Consider the following 2,500-nt stretch of genomic DNA (forward strand, 5'->3'; position numbering starts at 1 on the left):
TGATTTTGCTCGTGCTGGCGCCGTTGTGTGGCCAAAGAACATGCGCGAATGCTCGTGTCGGAAGGGTTGGTGTCCTGGCCCCGCGGGTGTCACGAATGCTCGGTTGCGAAGACCATGGGACCAGAGCCATGGCACGTCGGATGATGGCTCCAGCTGGCGCCCCGGCACTTTCTGTGGCATTGATGCTCGGTTTCAAAGACAAACGTGCGCAGTGCCAGGGGACCGCGGATGACTGCTCGTGCTGGCCCCGTTGGGCGGCATTGATGGTCGGTTGCAAAGAAAATGCGCGATTGCTCGTGTCGGGGCCCGGCAAGCCAAGGCCAAGCGAGCCATGGCACGTCGGATGATGGCTCCAGCTGGCGCCCCGGCACTTTCTGTGGCATTGATGCTCGGTTTCAAAGACAAACGTGCGCAGGGCCAGGGGACCGCGGATGACTGCTCGTGCTGGCCCCGTTGGGCGGCATTGATGGTCGGTTGCAAAGAAAATGCGCGATTGCTCGTGTCGGGGCCTGGCAAGCCAAGGCCAAGCGAGCCATGGCAACGCGGATGATGGCTCGCTAGTGCTGGCGCCGTGCACAGTGGCCTCGCACACTCGCCCTGCACGCTTCCCTTGCACGCAGCCTTGCACACTAGCCTCGCATGCGAGCCTTGCACCCTAGCCATGCAAACTAGCCTTGCACGGTAGCCATGCACACAAGCCGTGCACATTAGCCATGCGCACAAGCCCCGCACACTAGCCTTGCGCACAACCCTTGCACACAAGCCATGCACTCGAGCAATGCACACAAGCCTTGCACTCAAGCAATGCACACAAGCCCTGGACACTAGCCTTGCACACGGGCCTGGCACACAAGCCTTGGGCACTAGCCTTGCGCACTAGCGTTCCACATGAGCCTTGCACACTAGCCTTGGACACTAGCCTTGCACACAGGCCTTGCACACTAGGCATGCTTGGGCGAGCTGATCCCGCATCAAGTCGACGGGTCTAGGCATTCTTGGGCGCAGATCCCGCATCGTCTCGTCGCGTCTGGGCGCAAACACGTCGCGTCTCGTTGCGTCTTCAGAAGTCGTCGCTAACAGCACCTTTGGTTGCCACTGGTGGTTAGGCTGGTTGGTTGCGCAAACCCTATAGGAGGGTGGCATGCTGGTGGGCGTTTTTGCCCGGATAGGCACTAGAATGTGCAGATTTTGGGCGTTTTTGCCTGGATAGGCTAAGGAATGGGCATGCTTTGGGCGTTTTTGCCCGGATAGGCACCGGAATGCTTGGCCTTGGCTTGTCCTAGCAAGGCATTGCTGGGTTGGGCTCCCTTGGCCTTTTGGGCGCCTTGGACGATGTCTTGCGAAGACCATGGGCACAAGGCCATGGCATATGGTGAGGAAAGGACCACGGTTGCCAAGGTTAGGCACCGGAATGCTTGGCCTTGGCTTGCCAAAGCAGGGCATTGCTGGGTTGGGCTCCCTTGGCCTTCCGGGCGCCTTGGACACTGTCTTGGGAAGACCATGGGCACAAGGCCATGGCATATGGTGGGGAATGGACCACGGTTGCCAAGGCTAGGCATATAGAGAGGAATTGCATTTTTGCCCGGATAGGCACCGGAATGCTTGGCCTTGGCTTGCCATAGCAGGGCATTGCTGGGTTGGGCTCCCTTGGCCTTCCGGGGGCCTTGGACGCTGTCTTGGGAAGACCATGGGCACAAGGCCATGGCATATAGTGAGGAATGGACCACGGTTGGCAAGGCTAGGCATATAGAGAGGAATGGACCACGGTTGCCAAGGTTGCGCAAGTTTTGGGCATTTTTTGCCCGGATATGCCCAAGTATGCCCCGATAGGCCCGTTACGCCCCGGTATGAACGCGTATGCCCGGATAGACTCGGTATGCCTTGGGATACATGCGTATGCCCCGATAGGCTTGGTACGCCCCGATATGCGCACGTGTGCCCCAGTAGGGCTCGGTATGCCCCGGTATGTACGCGTGTGCCCCGATAGGCCCGGTATGCCCCGATATGCACACGTGTGCCCCAATAGGGGTCGGTATGCCCCGGTAGGTACGCGTGTGCCCCGTAATGCACGTTTCGCAGATCTCCCCGCATGTCCCGCCCCTATATGTAATACTTACTTACTTACTTACTTTCTTTCTTGCTTGCTTGCTTGCTTGCAATGGTTGGGAGTGCCCGGCATGCCCCGCTGCAGAGACCAAGGGCGCAATGACTTGGCACCGCGGATGCCGGGACTCCGGCACTTCCCGTGGCACTGATGGTTGGTTCCAAAGACAAAAGGCCGTGCAAGGCCACCACACCGCGGATGATTTTGCTCGTGCTGGCGCCGTTGTGTGGCCAAAGAACATGCGCGAATGCTCGTGTCGGAAGGGTTGGTGTCCTGGCCCCGCGGGTGTCACGAATGCTCGGTTGCGAAGACCATGGGACCAGAGCCATGGCACGTCGGATGATGGCTCCAGCTGGCGCCCCGGGACTTTCTGTGGCATTGATGCTCGGTTTCAAA

Source organism: Tasmannia lanceolata, unplaced genomic scaffold (assembly GCF_043159265.1).
Source record: "Tasmannia lanceolata isolate RefF3 unplaced genomic scaffold, GAP_Taslan_0.1 ptg000066l, whole genome shotgun sequence".
Classification (NCBI taxonomy): domain Eukaryota; kingdom Viridiplantae; phylum Streptophyta; class Magnoliopsida; order Canellales; family Winteraceae; genus Tasmannia; species Tasmannia lanceolata.